At 34.2% G+C, this 26,353-nt stretch overlaps 1 pseudogene; it reads right to left on the bottom strand.

Moving 5' to 3' along the window:
- Positions 1–23,786: 23,786 nt before the first annotated feature.
- Positions 23,787–25,498, bottom strand: LOC111206340 (annotated as a pseudogene).
- Positions 25,499–26,353: the final 855 nt, after the last annotated feature.

The following is a 26,353-nucleotide window of genomic DNA, read 5'->3' as shown; positions in this document are numbered from 1 at the left end:
AATAAAGTATCTCAAATATAATATTATTTAAAATATTTAAAATATTAAATTAATAATAAGTAGCAAATTTTATAAATTCTCTCAACACTTTTAAAATCTCTTATCTCTTAACTTTTAATTTTATTTGTTTATAATTAAAAACTTGTACTGATAAAAATATCATTAATTCTGAATGAACTCCATTGATTTCATATTTTTCTAGATATTTATGCATAATTATCTTACAATATTGTATTTTGTATATTTAAACTATCCAAACGCTTAACTATTTATATTTACAAACTTTGATAATGGGAATTACCACAAATAACACATTCATAGTACCACTTTTCATGTTTATACTAATCATTTTTACTTTCATTTTTAATGAATGATAAAAGATATTTATACCACTAGGGTTAACTAATCTAAACTTAGGTTTTAAAATTGAGAGATAGATAGGATTTTTGGAACGTGAAATTTATGACACTAATAAATATATAAATAAATACTTAAAAATATATATATTTTTTCAAAAATAGTTTCAAACATAATTTTCAATTTTCAAAAAGAAACTTTTAAAAAGTTTGAAAAATTCAAAAAAAATAAATTTTAATAAAGTTCGAATTTGAAAATGTATAATTCGAAAACATAAAAAAATTATTTTTTATTATTTTTATTATTTTTATTTTTATTTATTTATTTTATTTTATTTATTTAAATAATTATTTATTATATATATAGAGAACAAATGTATAAAGGTTTTTTGCCACTTAATGAAGAATGTATTTTTGAAAATGTCTCTTTAATGATGGTAAAAATGAATATTTACTATATCATTATTGTAATTATATTTATTATTTTTATTGAATAGTTCATAAGTTGATAAATAATCTTGTAAGCAATATTTAAAAAAACGTTAAAATTAATTGTGTTTGATTTAAGAATTTATTTTTAATGGATAATTTATTGTAAAATGGTTTTAGTATTATATAATCAAGAAAAAACACAGATAAAAAAAAAATCATGTGGTAGTTAGACCATATACAATAGTTCTATTATCTATGACTTTTTTCTTTAACCTTTAAACATTTCACATCACATTTTTTACATAATCATTTGATAATCACTTAATTTTACTAAAACAATTATTATTTTTTACCAGCAACTTAAACATACTCAAATAGACTCTGCAAACCAAACTGCTAGCCCCACATACATATAGACAACAAACAACGGTTGCTTTCTTGCACTGTGTGCAAGACTGTCCGCCCTTAAATTATGTGTCCGTGATATATGAATGAATTCTGAGCTGTTGAAAATTTTCTTCAAAATCTTTATGTCTTCCAAATAACTTGCAAAGGTTCACCATTCTTCTGGTTCCGAAACCATCTTCACCAACTGAGAACAATCCATCGCAAATGTAACCGTAAACTGGCTTAGATTCGTCATGCATTATATTGCCCAAATGAAAGCCTCTATCTCCGAGTGAAATGACGACTGACTCGCTCTTGTATTCCTCGCTCCCATACATTAAACCATCAAAACCTTTCAGTGTGCTATACCACCCTTCTCCCGAATAGATTTCTTGATAGATGATATTATTTCTTCTACTGGTAACAAGTTTGATCGATTCCCTGTGTAAGTGAAAGTTGTGTCTCAGTCCAAAGTAATGACTCTGTTTCTGCTAATTTGAGAGTATCTCTAGGATCAATATCCAAATTGCTAAATACTTTGTTGTTTCTTCCTTTCCATATGTACCATAAGATCCATGCAAATCGATGATCTTCCAATTTCGGAGAAACCCTCCAAAATAAATGATCCATATTTGCAAAAAGTGATTGAGTGGGCCAGATGTCTGGATTCGATGGAATTCGTGAGAGTGCTCAAAACTGAACCGCCGGTGGACATTCAAAGAACACATGATTTATTGATTCCTCTGGTGCTCCACATCGTGCACAAAATGTATCCTTTTGTATTCCTCTTGCTCTTAAATTTTTCTTAACCGCTATACATCCTGATACCAGTTGCCATAAACTGTTTCATCTTAAGTGGACAGCATACTTTCCAGCAGAAAGCCTTCAATGGAGAGACTGAAGGGACTTAATAGTATACTTTCAATTATTTTTGTATCTTAAAGATCTACCAGAGTCCGAACTACATATAAATTCCATGTTCTCGATGTTACATCGATGAAAGAATCCACTGTAAGGTCCGGGTAAAGATTGTGTTTATTTTTATTGGCTGGCCTCGGGCGAGTGGATAGAGCAAAAGATAATTCCATCCTGAGATAGATGATCATGATCCCACCCTTTTGATTAGTCCTTAGATAACCAGTGATCCAGCAGAGACAATACTGCACCAGCCATAGGACGAAGAGTACGATCTAAATGGTTCCAGGGGTGATGCATTCATGAAATACCGTCCTTTGAACACACGAGAGAATAATGTGTTCGGTTTCTCTATCAATCTCCAAAATTGCTTCCCAAGAATAGCTGTATTAAAATATGTGAGGTCTTTAAACCCTGAGCCTCCTTCGTCCTTAGGACTACATAGTTTATCCCATGATTTCTAGTGCATACCTCTAGTATTGCTCCCTGGACTTCACCAGAATTGTGCTACTGCACTCGTTAGCTTCTTCGTTACCGTTTTTGGTATGCAAAAATAGGACATTCAATGATTTGGCAAAGTCGTTACCACATATTTTATAATCACTTCCTTCTCCCCTTGGTGAAAAACTTGAAAGTTCTTCCATTTACTCTATTATTTAAACGATCTTGAATAAAACCAAAAACTTGTGTTTTTGATCCTCCCAAATTCTCAGGGATTCCCAAATATGATCCCATTCCGCCTAAATTCTATATCCCTAAAATGTCTCGTAGTTCTTGTCTGATGGATTCTTGAATCTTGTGACCAAATTGAATCGAAGATTTTTTAAAATTTATCTGCTGACCCGATACTACTTCGTATTCCTTTAGAATCATGAGAATTGTATGGCATTCCTCTCTTTGTGCTTTGCAAAAAAAAGAGACTATCGTCTGCAAAGAGAAGATGAGAAATTGGAGGACAAGCCCTTGCAACCTTTATGCCTGTCAGTTATTTCTCTCTCTCAGCCTTTTTAATATTCGCTGCAAAGGCTTCCGTATACATAATAAATAAATAAGGAGATAATGGGTCCTCCTGTCGTAGACCCCTCTGTGGAGTTATGTGTCTCTTTAGTTGATCATTCAATAAAACTATGTACTGTACCGAGGAAATACATTCCATCATTAGTTGGGTCCAATGTTGATCAAATCCCATCTTGAAAAGTAGCTCTTGTATTAAAATCCACTCAACTCTATCACAAGATTTACTCATATCCGTCTTTATGGCCATAAATTAATCCTGGTATGATTTGTTAGTCCTCAATCCATGAAACATTTCCTTAGCTATGAGACTATTGGTAGAAATCAATCTTCCAGGCACAAAAGCCGATTATGTTTCTGAAATAAGTGAGGGAAGACAAGCCTTTAATCTTTGACATAATACTTTAGATATAATCTTATATCCTACATTACATAAGCTTATAGGTCTGAGCTCTGTCATCTTTGTAGGCCTCTCCATTTTAGGAATCAAACAAATATTTATAATATTTAACCTTGCGTCCAGTTTTCCAGAGATCAAAAAGTTAATGACCATTTCCTGTAAATCTTTTTTTTATTATATGCCAATAGTGTTAGAAAAATAGAGCTGTCATTCCATCCGGTCCATGAGCTTTTTCTGGATGCATCATAAACAGGACTTGTAGTATTTCATCCTCGGTTGCTAGCTTGATTAACCGCTGATTCATCTGGGGGGTGATGGTAGGTGTAATCTCGTCCAAAAAACCTTCGAATTCTGAGGGGGAAGTTATCTGAAACAAAACATCAAAATAATCCACTGCAACATTTTCTACACCGTGTTCCTCAATTATCCAGTTTCCATCAGTATCATAGAGCCCACAATCCTATTACGAGCACGGCGTTTTTTTGTTAGGGCATGATAGAATTTAGTATTAAAATCTCATGATGTATACCACATATTACAACTTTTCTGTTGTCAAAAATCTTCTTCGTCCTTATATGCTTCTTGTAACTTCCTACATACTTCCAATATGTCTTCATGAGTTCTATAATTATCAGTTTGTATTTCTTCCAGTGCTTTTTGAAGCTCACTAATTCTCTCCTTTTCATATCGTGGATTATTCTTTCGCCCCGCTAGCCCACGCCTAAGCCACCCACGCCCGCTCACTCGGCCTGTGGGCCCTTATCCCATAAGACGGGTGGTGCGTTAATTTTCCAAGGTCCGAAAGACTTGTTTACTGATCCTGCAATCACCATATAACCTTTTCCCATGTTTTGGCCTCACTCGCACGGTATTGCAAATCACTTCCCGATTGGTCACCCATCCTTTCACTACTCCAGCATAAGCACACTTAACTCTTGAGCTATGATGGACCGGGACGGATACGGGGACGGATACGGGTATGGGGGCGGGGACTGCAAACGGACGGCAAAACTAAAAATTTGTGGATACGGGTATGGCGTGGGTACGTCTATACATATATATATATATATATAAATATTTAAACCAAAATCAATAAATACTAAAACCAAAGCATAATTCTCATATAAAATAAAACACCACCATAACATCTTAAATAAAATAAAACACCATTATAATATCTTAGGTAAAATAAAAAAATAAACTAGTCAATAATCAATCCATTCTCCAAATCTGGTTCATCTAGTGAAAGACTTGCGAACTCCAAATATCCAATATATTTCATAGAATCAAAATCATCTCCACCAACATCCCACATCTTTGTCTTTTCTTCATCGTATTGATCAGAATTCCTGGATAAAAAGCGTAAATTATTGTGGATGAAAACTAGATCTTGAGCTCGACTTGGATTCAACTTATTCATTCTAAGTGAATGAATGAATGAGCAGGTACTCCAATTACGCTCAGCACATGAAGATGAACTAGGCTGTCCAAGCAACTTAAAAGCCAAAGTCTGTAGGAAAGGAGTTTGGACACCAAAGTTAGCCCACCATTTCTTGGATTCCATAGTAAACATCACCGAAATGCATGTTAAATCCTCAAAAGGACCAGTTTTCATGGAGAACAAAGCATATTCATCCATAACCTTAAGATGATCATCAATGCTTGGGAACAATCTTCGAAAACACTTCATTCTCTCACTTGAGACATCTGGATCTCTATGTGGACCAAGTCTGCAACAAAAAAAACATATAGTTTAAAATCATATACCTTGGATTTAAAGAGTGAGCTAGACAGTGCAGAGGAGTGTTGTTTTTTGCCCAGCGATCCACTAAAATCTGATAAACAACCTGGTAGAAAGGGCTAACTTCAAACACATGACGTTTCTCTTTCTTTTAGATCTCAGACTTTACTTTCTCAATCATAGAATCCCACATCTCATATACCAAATGAAGACATGGTTTGTCAGTGTCACAAAACCTTATCATCTCATATATAGGTCTTGTGAAATCAATAATGTATGACACTTGTTCCCACCAATCATCACTAAGAATCTTCTTCTTAACAAAACTTGCTTTCCCCACATCATCTTTTCTATAAGTAGACCACTCCTCACTTATGGCCATAGCTTCAAGGCCTCTTTTGATAAGCTTCAGTCTCTTAAGCATCACAATGATAGAAGCAAAACGTGTATCGGCAACTGCAAGCAATTTGAGTGGAGAGAACTTACTAAAGATGGCTAGTCTCATGTTGTGGTTCATAATGAAATGTTTTATTGCAAGTGCATCTCCATGAACATCTGTTATCCAGTTGCATTCTTCTCCACATTCCTTGCTGCGAAAATGTACTTCAAAGCAAGATTAAGGGTGTGAACCACAACACATGGTGTCCAATAAATATGAGGAAAGGTACTCTCAATAATCTCTCCAGCAGCCTTTTAATTTGCTGCATTATCAGTGATGATTTGCACGACGTTTTGATGACCCACTTCATTGATAACATCTTTCATCATATCAGAGATGAAGAATCTATCTTTCACTTCTCCAAAACAGTTCACAGCCTTGAGAAATATAGGACCACTTCCTGAGGTAGCAATAAAATTAATCAATGGTTTTCTAGTAGGATCACTCCAACCTTCTGACACAATCGTCACCCCTCTTTCTTTCCATGTTGACTTAAATGGAACCAGTAACTTTTCAACATTATTTCTCTCTTTCTGAAGCAATATAGTTCTAAGCTTATTGTAACCAGGGGGCACATAACCATCAATCTTGTTTTCAGCAGCAAACTGGTAAGACCTATGATAATGTGGGTTTCTTGCAAGGTTAAATGGCACACCTCCACTGAAGAACATTCTTGCAATTTCTTGATCTAGTTGATCCCTGACTTCAATACCAAAAGCTCTAACAATTGCATAATCAGCAGACTTTCTTTTCTTTGAAGCAGGATTCGTTTCACTACTTTCACAAGGCAACAGAACCGCTCGAGCACCACTCTCGCTTTTCTTCTTCTCAAACTCATCTTCCAATTTTTGCATTTCAGCCTTTTGACTCCTTGTTCTTACATATAGCGATACTTTGGTTTTTTATTCCAAGTAGATGAGCTCTAATTCTGGAATACGAGCCTTGTCGATCTTCATTGCAAATATTGCACTTAAATTTTCAAGTGCCTCCTTTTGCTCCTGATTTCTCTAATTTAGTCACGTAGTTCCATAATGGAGCATCTTCGGTTTGAGTTGATGAATCAGCTGACCCACTACCGAAAGCTTTATCAATATTATCACTTGCTCCTTGAGAAGCCATGACTAACCTGAAAAAAAACGTGAGATTTGAGAAGCTTTTATATAGATTAAACAGAAACAACCCACATACGTAACATGAAACAAACCGAAAAAACAGAGTTTTGTTTTCCTGTCTAATACCGTCTACTTTTACTATAAGCCAAAAACACACATACGTACGTGGTGAAACAAACCATAGAAAACAAATACTGTCTAATACTAATATTGTCTAATACTCTCTTCTTTTACGTAAGAATTGACAAACCAAAAAAACAGAGTTTGTAATCATACTTACTGTGTTTCCTTTGACGTGAATTGACAATTGAGAGAAAGAAGATGAAGAGAATAACTGAATAAAAGGTTGTTTAAGTTTAAGCAGTGTTTTGAAACCCGACCCGGACCCGCGGTTGAACCGGTAAACCTGGTGACCCAGAAAAAATCCGGTTTGGGTTTTGTGAAAAACTCAATATTTAGAAACCCGCAAAACCCCCGTAAAAACCCAGTAAAACCCGGAACCCGATACCGGTTGAACCACCGGTTGAACCAATAAATAACTTTAACTTCTTTGTTTAGTTTTAATTATGTTTTTAATTATGTTTTATAATATAAATTTCCAATTAAGAAATTAGGTGATGATTAAAAAAAAGTTAGGTTTTCCCTTTTCAATTTTATATTTGTAATTTTTAGATTTTGATGAAGATTTCACTATGCCACCTGAAGAAAATAAAATGAACGATGGTAGAGAGAACCAAATTTAGTTGATGTGATTTGGTGTTAGTTTATTTTCGTTATTGACAATTTATTACAATGATCGTTTACTTTTGGTTTATTTTGTATTTGAAGTTTAATTTATTATTCACATTACACATTTAAATATTTATAAATTTTATGTCTTGATTTTTTTAGATGTCATACATCTTACCTTGTTAGAGAAAATTTTAAATAGTTTAAACTATTTTTTGATATTTTGTATGTCAAATGAAAATAAAAATATAAAAACTAAAGTTAAGTATTTTCTAAATGTTTTTAAACATAAAATATATACATATCCAAACTATCATTTTACTTTCTTAAAAACATTTACAAAATATTAAACTTTAGTTTCTATTTTTTTTATTTACATAGCTGATATATTATTATATAATAAAATTAATTTATTTATTAACCCGCGGTTCACCCGCGGTCGACCCAGTGACCCAACAACCCAGTAAGTCGTCCGGTTCAGTGTCCGGGTCGGGTTTAAAAACATTGAGTTTAAGAGATGATGAATAAAACTTTGTAACCCTAATTATTTATATAAGTATGTGTTTCCCTTTTTTCAATTGTTTTACAAAACTAAAAAACATTAAAAAAAGTAAATAATCAATCTTTTACAAAACTTTACGGACTTTACGTAAGAAACGTTTCGGAATCGTTCCCAAAACTTAACCAAGCCGTCCCCAAAAATCTTTGCCGTCCCCACCTCTTCTGAAACATTTTGGAAACGTCCCCAAGCCGTCCCCGCGCCATCCCCATCCCGGAAACGCAGCTGGTACGGGAAACGTCAAGGATATGCCGTCCCCGTGCTTCATAGCTCTTGAGTTCTAAATAGATGTATGATGGAAAAGGTAAGTCAAATTTGATGACATATGTAGCCAAATCAATCCTCTTAAGCAATTCCATATATCACAACTCGGGATCGGGATGTTACAAAAACCTTAACCATGAAACATTTGAAGCTGTTAAATTATAATACAGACCAAAGCTTTCTCCTGCATCATATGTCTCCCATGGAAATTTAAACAACATTACCTTAGTTACAATAATATGCACCAATAATTTAATCCTAAATCTTTCCATCATATGAACCAAAAAGTACCAAGCTCCATTGCTGCGGCAGATTAGTAACCCCTTTGGAAGATTTGAAGACCATGACCCATTCCTGGTTATACTAATCGTGACCTCAAGGCTCTCAACCTGGTGCTGCTTTGAAAAAATCATTGGACTCTTGAGCCAATAACAGTGTATCTTTCCTCCCCCCACCTTCGTACTTGTTGGTACTTTAGACCAATGAGACCTATCTCAATTGGCCTATACCTGTACAATACATGATAGTAAAATTCAAGTCTTTTGAGATTTCTGCATGTAATATAAGCCATAACGATGAAAGCTTTCTTTGCCTCACATCGAACCTTTGTCGGTATTTGGTTTGATGAGACCAAACACAGAAACTGTTTCATTGTCGACATCAAACACAAAAAATTGCTATGCTTTAGTAAATTGAGATTGATGTATGTGATACTAGAAAAATTGTAACCAAGTCTCTCTTCAGAGTAGTCCCAATTACCCATCCCACGCCAAGAATCTACACCTTATCCCCTATGCTTTTTTTTTCTGACAATCGCTAACCAGAACACAATTAGCAATCCGAAATCTCTAAAATCTCATGGTTGAGCAAATACAGTATCCATTCTTTCCAACCACAATACTTAAAAAAATCTTCTATTATTCCTTCTAATCTCCGTATCATACGAGTAAGATTTTGTTTTGATGATAACAAAAAACATATCTCCATACCTCTAAATTTTATGTTTATTCTTATAAATAATATTTTATTAGTGAACAATATCAACATTACAGTCAAAATTTATGTATCCAAATCAAAGAAACCAAATATCTATCAAATTTATGTATCCAAATCCAACAAACCAAATATCTATCTATAAACTATAAAATGGAAAATTTTACTATTAATTTTTTTTTTTTAAAAGGGGGTTTTTCAAAAACAACCCAACATTCAAAGTCAAATATATTTGGTTTAACTAAAAAGTTTAATAATTAATCAAAATTAATTAAATTGTACACTTCGTATTTAGTCTACTAATCTTAGAAAAAATGTAAACTGCATAAGCAGTCTACTATTTTATTTTGGTCAAATGCAAAGCTAACCCGTCGTATTTGAGAGTAGTCTTCATACAAAGTCTGCACATTCGTATACGTTCATTCAATCTACTCATAGAAAGTCAAACTTGGTCAACTGAAAACTAACCTCTTTCAAAAAATTTAAAAATGTAGACTGCATATGAAGTCTACTTTTGAAAGTCAAATCCTGGGTGAATTCTGGTCAAGTGCGAAAACTAACATTTTTAATGTGTTGAAAAGGAAGTCTACTTGTATAAAATCACAAATTTTCAAATACAGAAAGTAACCCGTAAATTTTGCAGTTGTAAAAATCAACCCAAAGAGTTAACCTATTTGATAGTCTGCATTCGTAAACTGAAAAGCACGTCTACAATTATGTAGACATAATATGAAGTCTACGTAGAAAAATATATTAAAAGTGAATTTGTGTATTGTTCATTAATTTTTTTCAAGATATTTTTGTCTGAGAGTGTGTGTTAATTAATCCAAATAGTCTTGAGTGACTTTGATAAGAAAATCTGTTATAATTATGAAAATATCAAATTTTTGATTTGACTATGTTGTTAGTTTATAAGTGTAGACGTATTTGTAAGTCTACGTTTATAATTTATCAAACATTCAATAGTTCTTCGCTAATTATGTAAATTGTCCAAGCTGAACTTGTGTTAGTCTTTAGTGTTGAACTAATGAGTTGTCTTATTGCTTTCGATGTTGTCTTATGTCTTATGTGTTGAACTTATGAGTTGTCTTATTGCTTTCAATGTTTTCTTATGTCTTATGTGTTGAACTTATGAGTTGTATTGGTGCTTTGGATGTTGTCTTATGTGATGAATTTATGCTGAATTTGTAGGTCTTACTTTTTTCCAATCACTTTGGAGTTTTATTACACGTCTTCTTTCTGTCGTTCAGACTTACGTATTAGACTGCTCGACAGAAATTAGACTTCTTTAGTAGCTTCTGTAAAAGAAGACTAATACGTAAGTTTCTTTGAAGTTGTACTATTTGTTAAGTGTGTTGAAAATCTATAAAAGAAGACTAATACTGATACAAAGGATGATGTCATGATTGTGGGAACCGAAATTTACACCGTCGATTTCCATAATCGAAGGAAAGCCATGAAACCCTAACTTTCCTAAGGTTTGGGATTTTCTTTGGAGCCAACGACAAGTGACCAAATAAATGCGGAAAATATGAAAAGACAACAAAACGAATTGATAGAGAAAGTAGATCTTTATTTTGAATATGTATAAGAGCATTGCGATTATTACAAAATATTATAAAAGCTTCTGCTACAAGAGCTGCCGGCGAATTCCCTAGTTCTAGCCACCAAAAACCTTAAACCTAGTTGAGTCGCAGCTCGATAACAACAAACAAAAAAGATACGAAAAAGGTTTTGTTGATTTCAGACTGAACTTTATGAAAGGCTTCCTACATATCCTTTTTGAGGATCAAGCCAAACGTAGTTCAATTCAAAGAGTGGAACAAGAGATCAAACTGCTTGTGCGAGTTCGTCTAGTAATCGAGTGCCAGTCACAAAAACATAACATGTCGAGAATAATGCCTAAAGTTTCTAAGTGCAGAGAGTTCTAAGAGTCTAAAAGGTTAAATCTAGGGAAGAAAAAGGTTATGGGCAACAATATCCTTAGAACACAACGATATAATCAGATTCCGGTTGACGAAAATGAACTTTATTGAATAAACAAGGTTGAATACAATAAGGAATGGGATCAGATACATTAAAGAGAGATCGATAAAGGAAATGTGTTAATGCGAGCTAAAACGAGGTCGAAGTGTGTAGTAGGCTCTCTCTAGATTTTTTCACATCCCGCTTCTCTTCGACCTTGTCTCCCTCTTATAGTCGGTTCACCACTGATTATTCTCAACCTCTCCCGCGATCTCCGGGCTTCGATATTACTTCGTTCGAATTCGTCGACGCGGGTTGGGCCTCACCTTTGTTCGAAGTCGCACGACACATTTCTATCTTTTCTTGATAACATGCTCGTCTTCCCGTAATGGGCCTATGATCCGTTTGGCTTTGCATGGCCCATTCCAATTTCAGCTCTAAATCTGAATGGACCAAAATTAGGTCCAACATTTGTCCCCCAGCCCTTTTAGTGACCATATCCTAATCCTATTGCTAATTTGTTTAATATAACCAAACTTAATCCTAATTGGTTTAAGCTTAATAAAATAATAAATAAACTGAAAATAAACCATCTTGGACGTGCATAATCTTCTTGGGCCAATCATAATCCAAGCTGGCTTGTCTTTCCACTTTTTGGGCCGATAAAGGCCTTTTTCGAACAACTCTTGCTTGGGCTCGATCCATCTTGTTCCTGGTCCGACCAAGTACCTCCATAAGCTCATTTTATTGATAAAGATGCTCCTGAAGTTCCATTTCCAGCTCAGGTTCTTCATCTTCCATTTCCAACACATTTCTCGCCCATTTTGGTTTGAACAGTCCATTTCTCGATCATACCATATCACCCATTTCATTTCTTGTCCAACCAGCTTCATCCCATCTATTTCCTGGTCAATCAGATTGAATACTAATCATCCATGCTGGCCCATAGTCATTCCTATCTTTATAAAGGCCTCATCAAGGTCCATAGCCTTCTCTCGGTCCAATACCTCATGAATAAGGCCAACAAGCTCTTCAATGAGCCAATTAGGTCGTGTTGTGACCCCTTGCCTTTCTGGTACATGTATGGACGTCCAATACTTGAGTTTGAAGCTGATACAGGTCACACCAGTTATATTCGTTGTTCGTTTTAGATGAGAATGATCGAAAATTCAATTTTTCTGAATTTCATGAACATTGGAATACAAACGAAGATACATATTTTGGGATCTCATATCATTTTTATATCATGCCTAGAGATGTTAGAGGCCAGTGTGCTGGGTTTAGAGCAAGACCTAGGCATAATAACGGTTTAGGGGGTGCAATGACTACTTCCGCTTACTTTTCCGGTATCATTTTCGACATGATTCCATCTCAATATTGAAGTCTACGATATGTTCTCGGCTTATATGACTTGCATCGATCGGGAACCGAGCATCTCTCCAAGGACAATTTTGAAGTCGCCTGGAAGTGCTGACCAAAATTTCGGTTTTCTTTTATAGCGCTATTATCCTTGTGTCGGATGTCTGAGAGCTATATCTATGAGATGGCTAAGTCTGTCTAGTACGTTAAGATTTTCTTGTGATAATCAACAAACATAATGGTAGATATTACTGTTTTTGAGTCTTCGCGAAGGATACGTGTTTGTGAAGATGTTATTGTGTATGACTGTTTGGTGTTCCAAGAAAATGTTTTTATCGAGGAAGGTAATTTTGTCGAAAATGGTTCTTCAGGCGTCTGCGACGTCTCGCGATGTTGAAGATTGTTTTTTCTTTCGTATGCCACGTTTCGTGCTTGAAGTGTCACAGGCTTGAAGATGTTTCGCGGTGTTGCAAAGGTTTAGTCTTAACCCTACGTCGGAGAAACATTTTGGTTTGTATGCGGATGTTCGCAGCAGAAACTGTTGTTCCTGTTTAAATGCTAAGTAGTTTGATTTATGATAGAGGAAATAAGACCAAGGGGTCGCGTAGATTTTTCCCATGGGAAGAAGCAATTTCCTTCACTGTGCTTTGTGAAGAGTCGTCTCTCCGAGATTTATTTCGTTTGTTTTTAGGGATGTTTTGTATAGCTCTAGCAGCCATGTTACGATATTTTCCTTACATGCCGCGTTTTATGGGTAAAACGTTGCAGGCTTAAAGTGAATTGTAGAGTATATAGAACTTAGCTTTCCGTTAACTGTTTGGTTGTTAGGACTGAGTCTCGCTGTGAAGACTTTATCTTATGATTTCTGTTTCTCGGCTATAAGATAATTATTTACGTAATCGGCACTTGGTGTTTTTAGACACATCGCGGATTGTCGTTTGGCCGTTAAGTGATTGGATTGAACGGTGATTGCTCAAATGTTTTTGCTTGGTATGAAGGTTGTGTTCAGCCGCATTGCCGAGGAGGTTGTTGGTAAAGGATTAGACCGTAGTACTATAGTGTTAAAATGTTAGTTTATGATTGTCTTTAAAGGGGATGCCAAATTCTGGTTCGGGCTTTACGGGAAGCGTAGTTGGCTGAGGGCCAAAGGGCGTTCGTCAAGATTGATAGGCGAAGTCAGAGTTTTCTGTGTTAAGGTGGCCAATGGTGTTAGAAAATGATTTTCCACCTTAGGTATCAGTTATACAACGAATGTTTCGTACAATGTTCCTTTAGTCGTACGAAAATTGTTTTGTTTCTGTCTGAGGAAGACGAAGCCTAAGAGGCTCGATAAAGAACCCATGCAGGGCATGGATAAAGAATGAGACCTGTTATGTTTACTTTCAATGTTGCTTTCTATGACTTGATCTGATTGTACAAAGGATTTTTCGCGTAAGTAACGGGCGACCGGTTTTATGAAGGTAGTAAATCGGTGCTAGGTATGGACATGTCAAAGTAGCGATGTTCTCCAGATTTTACGGGAAATGTTTATGCTTTGATTTCATTCTTTGGTGAAAGTTGCTTGGAGTTACTCATGGAGTATTACCGAAGTTTATGTCGTTAAGATCTCGTCGCAGAACATTTTTTCGTAGGCTTTTAAAAGGATTCTCATGACATATTTGTTTCTCGAGCGGAACGAATTGGTCAACTAGTGGTAGATCTAGTCAACGAGCGGGAGAAAGCGTACCCTTTGTTGTGCCCGCTGCTACTTGTATGGTTTAGTAGACATTGGTTGAAGTCTACTAGCCTTAATTATTTAGTAAACTTTATTAGAAGTCTACACTAACGAAAATTTTAAGATCTAAAAATGTATATATAGAAAATTTGAAAATAGTTTGTTCTGAAAAATATTTCAAAATAGTTTTTTAACCTAAAATAGTAGCAAAGAAAACCATAGAGTTTGAATCTATAAATTTAGTTCAAAATAAACACAAAATACATATTTAAAATGAATAGATGTAAATCTTACATTTTTGGAAAGATGATTTGTAAACTTTGGAAGAGAATATCTGCAAATACTAGCTTTAACTTATAAGTAGACTTCATTACAAGTTTACTCTATCAGCTAATTTTCAGGTCTGAAAAAAATCTGTACATTTAGAAATGTGAAAATTAGTTTTAAATCTCAAAAAACTTCAAAAATAGAATTTATAAGATAAATAGTAGTAAAGTAAATGCACATAGTTTGAATCTATAACTTTATTTGAATATAAAAATAAAAAATAAACATTTAAAATCTATAGATTTAAAACTTACATTTTTAGAGGAGAAGATGAAAACCATGAATGATAGTACCTACGAAAATAATGTGAGAAAGACATGAGAAAAGATTAACAATTTAAACAAATTTTTTCTTCTCATTCAAAGAATTTAGAGAGCAATAGGTGAACTTATACCGTGTGAGTGAGAGCAAAGTAGCTTCATATGAATCAGGAGCGCTTCTTCGGATTGGAGGAGCGACACGTGGAGTCTCTCAGTCATTGATTGAACAACTTCAAACTTTTAGGAGGTAGTCCATCGTTGTGGATTTCTTTGATGCGGCCGCTTCTTGCATCTCTTCATAGGAATCTGAATCGGAGTCGTCGTCTTATGCATGGTTCGCTTGATTTCCCTATAGTGTCGGTCTCACCAGTCGGTTCTCCTTTCAGTGGTGGAGCCCGCCGGGTGGTGTTGCCTCCCTCAGTCAAAGTTTCGAGGTGTTGCATAGGTCGAACGCGGATTTGGAACTGGTGTCGTTTCTTGCTCATCGAGTGGAGAGCTGAGTTTTCTTCTCAAAGAACTAGGTTTTCAGCCTAGAGCTGTGAAAGTTTTTCCTAGCTTTGCTCCAACAGCGTGTGGTGCTCGTTCATCGTGTTTTTCAAGACTTGAACCATCTGAGAGATGTTCAAGATTATCTGCAAAGGTGTTATTCTCTCGAGCTGTGTGTAACTCGGTGACTTAACTTTGCAAGGCTGCAATCTGAGCCCCCAATTCGATTTAAACCGGAGGTTTGTTATGCTCACTTTCTGTCATCGTCATGTGGTCTTGATTATCCTCCTATTTCTATCGCCAAACTGTTAGGGTAAATTCGTGTAGGTATTTTGTTGGCACTACAGAAACGTAAAGCAAGATAACAAGTAGGAAAAGAGCTCAACTATAATTTTTATTGATCTTTAGAGCCAAAACTACAAGTTTGGTGTATGAATCCTAGTTCTAGCCACCTAGCTCTAATATTTGTGTATTGAAAGTCGCTCCCATGTTCTAGGGTTTGTATCTCTTTATATAGGTTGTTCGTAGTTGGAAATTATATTAGAAACTTCCATATTCAGAAATATGTTAGAATCCTCTTTATTAGAAATTTTACCCAGAGACAGGAATGGAGCCGGGTTTGAACCGAGAATTCTCTAGGCAAGAATCTGAAGGCTCGGAAACAGGAGTAATACCTTCCTAAATTATTCATTCCCAACACCACCATAGCATTACAACTTTTGTTTGTGTTATAAGTTTTGCATTTTCTTTTTCTTTTTGTTAGAATCAAAGTTGAATTTTTATTTATTCTAGATTAAAGAAAACATTTTTTTATTCGGTAGTTTGGAATAGGGGTGGGCACTTCGGTTATTTTCTCGGTTCGGTTCGGGTTCGGTTCGGTTCTAGTATTTTTTCAACTGAAGTAAACCATAGTTAGTTTGGTTCGGTTTGTGTTCGGTTCGGTTTATATTTGGTTCGGTTTGTGTTCGGTTCGGTTTATTTTTTAGATCGGTTTAATTAGATTCTTCTTAGCTTGATTTTTCTAAAAGAAATTATGTTTTAAAAAATAAATTATGTAAACATAAACTATATGAACTAAATTCAATATAAAACTGAAACACAAATCTTTAAAAAGTCACAAAAATGTATACAAAAATTAAAACAAATGAAAGTTAACTAAAGTAAAAAAAACAACATCATTAGTAATATCTCTTATATCATTAAAATTCAAAAGCCTGCAATGAATGAAATATTTTAAATCAAATATTTTGGTGATTACATATTAGATTAGAAGAATATATGTTAATGAATAAAAAATGAAAAATATGTGGTTTAGTATTAGAATTTTAGTATATTGGTATTACTAATATTTTTAATTTAAATAATTACAAAAATACATCGGTTTCTCGGTTCGGTTCGGTTTAAAACCGAACCATTCGGATTGGGGAAATCTTCAACCGAATAGTTTGAAATAGACTTTGGTTCGGTTTGAATCGGATTCGGTTCGGTTTGACTCGGTTCGGTTCGGTTTTTTTGCCCACCCCTAGTTTGGAACTTGATTAGAAAATAATTAAAGCAATTTATTATATTTTTATATGTCAAATATGTAACATTAATGCGTCCACGATCCCTCCATTGCATTTGCGACTTGCACACAAGTAAACGGAAAATAAGGTTGACTTTTATGATTTCTAACACTTGTAATTTACTATGAGATTACATACAGAACCAAGAAGCGTTGAGATTTGTCGCAGGTTGTCGCGAAAAATGTACATTCAGATGACAAACGGAGTTCCTCCCCCGACGCCTGAGCAAACTTCTTTTGATCACCGAGTCAGTCTGATCACTCTATCATTCTCAATCCTTTTGGTTTTGATATACGTAGTAAAGGGTATGTTATGCGCTATTAGTTAAGTTGTGGGCTGGATGGTATGGTTGATAAGCTAAGGTTAAGTACTTGGAAGTGCCTCTGAAGTTGTCACTCATTTGATGTGGCTTGCAACACTGCAGAGTTGAAGGTAGTGATTTTAAAGAAAGGTGAATCCCTGCGATTTTCAAACCTGTTTCACCGGACTATTCAATATTTTGCTTGATGGCAAGCAAAAGATAAGTTTGGGGGAGTTGACATACTATGGATTTTACTGGCTTTTAGCCTTAGTATAATTTCTTTTTAGAGTATACTACATGTGTTTGGAGTCTATTTTAGGCTCTTTTCGGTCTAGGTATGTTTTGGATAATTTTGGAGCTTAAAGATGAAAAAACTCGTAGCTGTTCAAAGAAGTCAGCTTCGGTATAAGTTCTCCTATTTTGCTCTTAATCACACGGTATTTAAGATCACATTTAACTCTAGAGTTCTCTCAAATAAAAGTGGCCAAAACACTTGGTTGAAGAAGTCAAAAAAGTAAGTGAATTTTGTTGATGTATGTAGTCAAATCAATTCTTCTAAGTTTCTTCGCATGCACCCATAAAATCATGATGTTACACTCACATCTACTCACAGAGTACAACATTTTTGTTTCACACTAAGACCATTACCCCTAATTGTGTGAGTCCACATGACTCTACACTCGTTAGGACTTGGTACTAATACTACTTCAATTTGAGTGGTGCACTTTGTGAGAATAAGAGCGGATTGTCGTCCTGCTCCTGATCGTTCTAGTGTGCAGCGAGGCCACTACACTATGTGAATGGGGATGATTATAATATCTTGATTTCTAGTATATGGAGGTGTATGTTGATAGACTTATAAATTTTGATTTGAATAATAGGTAACTAAAATGTTTTTTTCTTTTCAGTCACTTGTCTCAAGAGAACTCTAAGATAAAGTGTGATTTAACTGAAGGCTTGAGCTGGAGTTATTGAATTATGGGTGGCCTGGAAAGTCATTTATGATATTGTCTGAGTGCGGTCAAAACACATAGAAAGATCACATGGTGATTGCAGCTAAATAAACAACTTTTTTGAATTTCTTAAATTTGACACACTGGCCATCACACATGATGAGACCCACATACCGCAAAATTGGCTGTAGAGTATTACTCATGGATGGTTGGAGACATTACATTTTATTACTTTAAAGAAGGTTAAAGCTCTTAAACATGAGGACAGAGCTTCACGTTATGAATATTCGTACCAGTTGCCTCTTTCTCATGAAAATTTTGAACTCTTAATGGCAACATGTGTGTTTAATCTCTTTACAATCCATTTGAAAGAAGGATTTTAATGTGTATATATACTAGTATATATTTGGCTAATCTTTTGTTTGTTGGCTTGTATATAAGTTAATTGTAAATAACTATAATTCAAAAATGAGCATATATGTAACGCTTTGACCGTCATTGTTAGTAGACCTCATACATCCGTTTTTGGGTCCATGGATTGTACCCTCGTTTGAGGATCATTTTAACTTTTACAAAATTATATAAAAGAAATTATTAACCATGAAATCACCATGTGATTTTTCTCATATTTTGCTTTTACTCACACGGTACTTGAGATCAAGCTTAGCTCTATAGTCTTCTCAAATACAAGTGGTTTGTTTGTTTTTTTTTTTTGTGCAAACAAGTGGTTTGTTAAAATAGCCAAAATAATGAGTAAACTTTGTTGATATAGGTAGTCAAGTCAATTATTTTAAGTCTTTCAGCATGCACTATTATACAAATAAAATCAGGATGTTATACTCACCCCACTTACAAAATGCAACATCTTCATTGCGCATTATGACCATACCTCTAGTGGTCTGAGTCCACATGACTCTGCACTCGTTTGGATTCTATTTTAATACTACTCGACCGCCAAATTCAGTGGATCTTCCACACTTGTTCTCAGTATGTGTGTCACTTCGTCATCCGAACGGTTGATGCATTATTTTAGAAATATCAAAAGATTTGTTTATTGACTTTGTAAAACCATATATAATGAACTAGTTGAAAAAAATTATTCAGCTATTGAATGCTTGCAGTGATGGTGTTGGAAAAGAAGAAAAATGACATGGATTATTTTTAGTTGAATGTGAACAAGGAAAAATATTATCTAGACGGCTGAATAGATACGACTAATTACTATGTGAATTCTTTTTCTCTTACTCTATTTCTTTCTCTAGATTAGTTGAAAAATATGAGAGTAGGATCCATATGAAAGACATGGACCAATCACATGTAATTTATGTCTTCTGCAATCTTAGGAAGAGAGTCAAGGTTGAAGATTCTATATTTTTCAAACAAATTTAAAATAATATATCTATTAAATTCTAATTGGTGGCTGAAATATTTAGATTTTTATCCACTTTAATGGTTTCAAATGAATTATTTTGCAGTAATTTTTAAGAGGGATTTGCTAAAAACAACCTAAATATTCATTTTAAACCTAAATGTGTATCCCATATTCAATCAAATACAAAATCAACCTAAAACAGTTGTAAAATTACTATATAATTCTTATGACCAAAAAAAAAATCAGAAATATAATTTACGCTTCTGTTCCTCGAAAGTCTACACGTAATAGAAAGAATTCTACACATATGTAGACCTCCTAAGAAGTCTGCTATGTAGACTTATTCTATAGTTGAACAATTTTAAAGAATATATATTAATTTGGTAACCATGTGTTAGACAATGTTCATAGTTTAACAACAAAAGGTTCTAATATGTTATGTATTTTAGTGTTAGATTTTAGATTGAGTTTTTTTTTTGTTTTATTGAATTAAATTTGCATATTAATGGTTAGTAATTTATATTTTGTATATGTTGATATTTGATACAAGAATTGAGAATTTTTTATTATCAAACAAACATTTAGGGTTTGAGATTTGGGGTTTAGAGTATAGTAGACGTACTTCTTTATTGTAAACGTCAGTCTACTTTAATTGATGTTTACAAAAAAATATTATTTTAAATTAAATCTAGTTGTTTATTAATAAAAATGTGAAATTATATATTATAACTATTAAAATAAAGAAAGTTAGTAAAAATCTTTCTAATTTCCTAAAACAAAACTGATCATCAAACGAGGGTAGAATTTGTTTACCCAAACCGAATATAGGAGGTCCACTAATGACAGTGAGAACTGTGAACACTGCACTCCTTCCCCTACTATTAGAATATCAAATTCGTCTTTGAAACATACCATGCTTTCTTTTATTTTTATTTTTGGATTAACGTAAAATGAAATTTACACTAAATTTACTACAAGCTAACTAACATAACATTAGCAAACCATTAATAACTAACTCTCTTAATGGCATGGCAACATGTGTGTTTAATCTCTTAATGGCATGGCAACATGTGTGTTTAATCTCTTAATGGCATGGCAACATGTGTGTAACTCTCCCACAGGACAAGCTGTCACCAATTGATCTATCAATTGGTGACAACTCGTCTTATGGAGTGTTGTTAAAGGGTGAGGTTTTGGGTTCGAGTAACGCCAAGCGCATCAATAATCTACATGGGGGAGTCAGTGAGGACTCACATGTGAGGGGTTAGGGTTGGTGCCCTGCAAGGCTGTGAGCCGGGTTCCGAGTGCGCGGGACGGGTTGCCACATAAAAGTCGACTTTTTTTGTGACAACCCATCCCGCTCACTCGGATCCATGCTCACAGCCATGCAGGGCAACGACCCCAACCCCTCCATTATGAGTTCTCTCTGACTCCATAATTAGGTTGTTGGTGCGCTTGGCGTTCCTCGAACCCAAGACCTCACCCTTTAACAACACTTCCACAAGACGAGTTCGTTGGTGACAAGTGTTGTTAAAGGGCGAAGTCTTGGGTTCGAGGAACACCAAGCCCACCAACAACCTATTATGGAGTCAGAGAGAACTCATAATGAAAGGGTTGGGATCGGTACCCTGCAGGGCCGTGAGCCTGGATCCGAATGTGCGGGATGGACTGTCACAAAACTATTTTCACAACTTAAGATAATTTAACGTTAAAATGGTAAAACATACGATAAACACATGTTCTCTAAAAGTTCTTAATTAAAGTATGAGTCTCTTTTTCCGCGTTTTTCCGATTTTATTCAAATCATTATACCTCTTCACTGCCGAAAATATAAGCGGTTAATCTTCTGTGCTACAAACCCCACTCCGTCTCCATTGAATATGTTTCTAGGATTATCCAATATATGCTTCAATTCAATCACGTTTAACTCAATAGTTTTCTGGGGACGTAAATAAAAAGATAAGTTTACTTCAGTGATATGAGTTATTAAATCTATATTTTGTATCAACATACACTACTATCTATTAGAAATCATGATGAAACAAAATATTTATTTCTGTGTTCAAGATCGAAGAAAGAAAATGAAAACAGTAAAGATAAAATGCAACCCAAACTACTATGAAGAAGATTTTTAAGTAAATTTGAAAACCCTGAGATGTAATATGAAATTATACACCGATCTTAAATACAATCCAGAAAAGAGGATTATTCAAACTATAAAAACAAGCATGATATGGAAGGGGACAAGTAGTTCTAGCTTGTGGAGCCATCAGATCTTGTCATAGCTATACTTGGACTTGGAAATGTGAACAACTACATAGCAATTGAAGCATTGCACTGCACAGTTGAGTGATTAATGAACCTGAAAGCTGTGTAAGGAATCTTGGTTTCTTATTTGAAGCGGTAAATTCGATAATGATTCAATTTTCGATTATTGAGTCATTCCTGATTGACTCGTTTGGTGACTTTGCGCATAAAGAAGTTCATAACTTTTGAACTGTGATTACACATAAAAGTCATGCTCAAAACAACCACGAATCAGATTTAATACTAGAGTCAATTACCTTGTAACTTAGAGCATCTCCAAAGGACACTCTATAACTTCAAATATGAAGTTTTTTGCTCTCCAAAAAAAAATTAAAAACTTCAAATTTGAAGTTTTGAGGAGTGAAAATATTTGAAGTTTCACTTCTCAAAACTTCAAATTTGAAGTTTCATATTTTTATTTGTATTTTGGTCTCTAGCTACAATTACACATCACATTTATAATTTATAAATATTTTCTTGTTTATTATTTTAGTTCTTATAAAAATTATATCTCATAAATATTTTAAGTTTTGTTTACAAAATTTAAGTTTACACATAAAATTAAATAAAACTTTAAAAAAAGATTTAAAATATTTAAAACTAGATTTAGATAACAAAAATATACAAAAGAAACTTAACAAAAAAACTTTTAAAAAAATTACATGAAGACATAACTATTACATAGATTTAAATATTACACAACACTAATAGTCAGGTAAGTTTGATCAGGAACCTTCAAAATTTCCAAAATTTGTCCAATTTCTTTTGTGTAATTGAAGATGGTTGTTGTTGTTGTTGTTGTTGCTGTTGATGATGTCTTTTCGTACAATTCTTTCTTGTTCATATTGAATATATTCACGAGTATTAATATCATCGATAAAAGTTAGTCGTTTAGCAATATTTTATGTTTCTCTTTTACTTTCTTGTTCTGATCTAATGTATCTACAAGTATTAATATCTCCTGATTTCAACAATTTTTATCTCTAATCTACAAATTAAAAATGAGGAGAGCTATTTTTACTTCGAAATGCACTAGTAGATATATGCATTACGAAAATCACTTTATGGAATAATATGGTATTTTGCTTGAAGTTTAATATTAATTAAGTTATTTTGTTTAAAATTTTATATTTTAATATAATATTTTATTAATTAATATTGTTGTAATATGTTTATATATGTGCTAGTTATTTACAAAAGTTTTATAAATTCAAATTAGTTATGAAAAATACAAGGACCATAGTATAAAATATAAATAGTTTTGAAGTTAAGTTTGAAGTTTTGCTTTTGCAGAAAAACACCTTTAAACTTCAAATATAGAGTTTTAGAAACTTCAAAATTTCCTTTTCGGAGATGCTATTAGCAGGAATTCCTCTCTTGTTGTAGCTGAAAGCGAACCTGAGATTTCTTGATTCATGACTCTTGTTTTTGTTACAGGATTTGAAAATGTGGTGGTAGGGCTTGGTTTCAGAGGGAAATGAGTGTACTTTCAGTAGAACAGGCTTAAATGAGTGTACTTTCAGTAGAACAGGCTAGGTGATGCGTTCTCTAGTATTAAATGCGACCAACTTGTTCACATGCCAGAGGATAAAGTGAAGTATAGGAACACAGGAGCAGTCCATCCGCTTATAAGATACCTAGTCGCTGGAAGAAAACGTTTTAGCGGAGTCACATTTGGAGAGGTGGAACGTGATTGCCTTAATAGTCCATGGGTGCTTCGCGTAACTTGCAAGAACGTCTTTTCACGTAAGTAATAGATATGGTCTTATGTTTTCAGACTTCTTTACTATCTTTAATTTGAGATTTTCTATGTGGTGCAAGTGAAAACCAAACATGAAAAAGAGAATCAATGGATCAATATCATATGCTTGTGAGTGGTTCAGGAAAAAAGAGAAAAAATTCAATCTCAAACACTAACACAGAAGAGCCCATCGAAAAATAGGAGAATAAAAAATAACTTATAGGAAATTGATTCCAGTCTTCTCTCTAATAACGACCAATACCCCAAACCCTGATGACTCCATCTGTGTAACCACTGAACAATGTGTTTCCATCTGCACTCCAGTTCAAGCTTGTGCAGTAGATCACCTGCATTTTGCATCCACATTAGAAACATACACAACCCTATAGTCAAATCTCATACCAAAAACATTTGAAATCAGATTCGCAGAGTAACCAACAGAGTTAAAAAACCATGCAGATGGAATAACTTTCAGACATTGCAATCTTACTAAATCAGAGACAAGAGCTAACTGGTTAGGTTCCTCACAAGAATAACATTCAGACATATCTACAGATGAGAAATATCTAATTCAATAGAAATGAATGCACAGAGCTAAGGTTATTCAACAATGACAAAATTTGGAATCAATCATTACCGAAATAGACTGTAACAAGAGAGTTATTGACAAGTGATATACCTTTGTCTTGTTTCCGGTTCCAGCAGAAACATCAGACTCAGCCTTAAGATCAACCTTCAAATCTTCAACAACACTCTTGCTCTCAAGATCCCATATCCTAATACTATTCTCCGTGGCCGCACACAACCAGTACCTATTGGGGCTGAAGCAAAGAGAGTGAATAATCGAGCCAGCCTCAAGACAGTAAAGCTTCTTCCCTTCAGCCAAATCCCAAAGCAAGATCCCACCATCTTTCCCACCACTAGCACACAACGAACCATCAGGTGACACAGCCACAGTGTTCAAGTAACCAGAGTGGCCAGCGAGAGTGTTCCTAAGCTTACAGTTCGCGAGATTCCAGACCTTCACGGTGTGATCCCAAGAAGCAGATACAATGGTAGGCACAAGGGTGTTAGGACTAAACCTAACACAACTAACCTATTGCTTGTGTCCCTCACCTTGGTCGGAGATCGTGTACTTGCACTCACCAAGCGTGTTCCACAGCTTGATCGCCCCGTCACGGGAAGCCGACACGATCTGACGGTTATCAGTGGAGAAAGGCAACAGAGAGAACGTCTTTCGTGTGTCCCACGAAACGACGCGTGGACGCTCCGGTGGCAAGATCCCAGAGACGAAGCTCACCGTCCCAGCTGCCGGAGAGAGCGAATTGTCCGTCTGAGGAGAGAACAACGTCCTCCACGAAGTGAGAGTGACCGGTGAGGCGTCGCTGAGCAACACCGTAGGATTTCTCGTCCTTGTTGAGTTTCCAGAGGATGATCGACTTGTCGCGGGAAGAAGTGACGATCATGTCTGAGTTGTCAACGGGGGTGGCGATAGCCGTGACCATATCGGTGTGGGCGCACATGGTGCCTTTTCAAGACGAGTCCGTCAGCCATGGTTTAGGGTTTGAGGAGTGAATCTCTCTCTAGGGTTTATTCAGAAGAGGCGACAAAATGGAGCTAACAAGAAAAGAGGCTTATATATTCTGATAGTGGAAGATTTAATTAGGGTTTGATCGGAGTCAGTAGTCTGGGGCCCAATTTTATGGCCGGATTATACTACTTAACTACTGTGGGCTTTAAAATGAAAATACGTTTGTTTTCAAGGGAATAACTGCTTAATCCGCGTAACCCGCGAATGTTTTTGTTTTCATTTATTTTTATATGAATATTTTGTTTTCAATTCTAAATTGGTATATATTATAATATATATGTGTCTATCAATTTTTAAAACATAATAAGTTTACTGTATATTTTTCATTAAATATATTGTTTCAAACTTTCACATGTATTTGTATCTTCTTATATATATATATTTTTGGATTATTATTTCATTATTAAAATCGTAACTATATATATAAAGATTAATAAAATATTATTTTATTGTCATATTAAAAGATATTGTAACATTTCACAAATATATAAAGTTTTTAAAAAATTAGACTTTTCACTTCATAGATTTATATTATCGAGTAAATAATTAAACATTTAGTTTTTGTTTAATTTTTAAAATAAACTATATAGTTTAAAATTTGTTTTCATTGGTTTAAGGTAGTAAAGATTAATCATTGTTAGATAATATGATTTTTGTTATTTAAAAAAAAATCTTTATAGTTTTAAAAGTTAACATCGGCAAATATTTAAATATTTAGCATATAGAGGTATAGTATTACAACATTAAATTATATCTATTTAATTTATAATATCTATAAATCCAATGGATCATCTATTGTTTAAATCTAATTATTGATAGCCCAATAAAAATTTCTGGTAGGTCCAAAATTTAAATGATAAAATTAGATATTAAATGTAACATGACTTTCTAAGAATAAGTCTATTAGGTCTATTTTTTTAAAAAATCACACATGAATCAAGGCTGTGACTTCTGTTTTAATATATAAGATTGAAAAAAAAATGCTAATATTGTGACAAAAAAAAAAAATTATATAAGATCAAATGATTTACATTCTAAGCTACTTTATAAGTTTTTATTACAATGTGGATC

Source organism: Brassica napus, chromosome C5 (assembly GCF_020379485.1).
Source record: "Brassica napus cultivar Da-Ae chromosome C5, Da-Ae, whole genome shotgun sequence".
In the NCBI taxonomy this organism is placed as follows: domain Eukaryota; kingdom Viridiplantae; phylum Streptophyta; class Magnoliopsida; order Brassicales; family Brassicaceae; genus Brassica; species Brassica napus.
The sequence above is the reverse complement of the archived record's forward strand: the minus strand, read 5'-3'. Positions and strand labels throughout refer to the sequence as shown.